Source organism: Grammomys surdaster, unplaced genomic scaffold (assembly GCF_004785775.1).
Source record: "Grammomys surdaster isolate TR1022 unplaced genomic scaffold, NIH_TR_1.0 242, whole genome shotgun sequence".
Classification (NCBI taxonomy): Eukaryota; Metazoa; Chordata; class Mammalia; order Rodentia; family Muridae; genus Grammomys; species Grammomys surdaster.
In genome coordinates, this window is record NW_021604687.1 from 8082000 (window position 1) to 8082262 (window position 263).

Genomic DNA, 263 nt, shown 5'->3' on the forward strand with positions numbered 1-263 from the left:
TATGTGTGTGTATGTATATGTGGGGTGTGTGTGTGTGGTATGTGTGTTGTGTATGTGGTATATATATTGTGTGGTGTGTGAAGTATGTGTGTGTATGTATATGTGGTGTGTGTGTGTGTGTGGTGTGTATGTGGTATATATGTTGTGTGGTGTGTGAAGTATGTGTGTGTATGTATATGTGGGGTGTGTGAAGTATGTGTGTGTATGTATATGTGGTGTGTGTGTGTGTGGTGTGTATGTGGTATATATGTTGTGTGGTGTGT

The 263-nt window shown here is 40.3% G+C and overlaps 1 protein-coding gene across 1 annotated transcript in view; it reads left to right on the top strand.

Moving 5' to 3' along the window:
• Dpp6 (dipeptidyl peptidase like 6) overlaps positions 1-263 on the top strand; it is a 613823-nt gene that overhangs the window by 445673 nt on the left and 167887 nt on the right. The gene's annotated exons all lie outside the window — the stretch shown is intronic.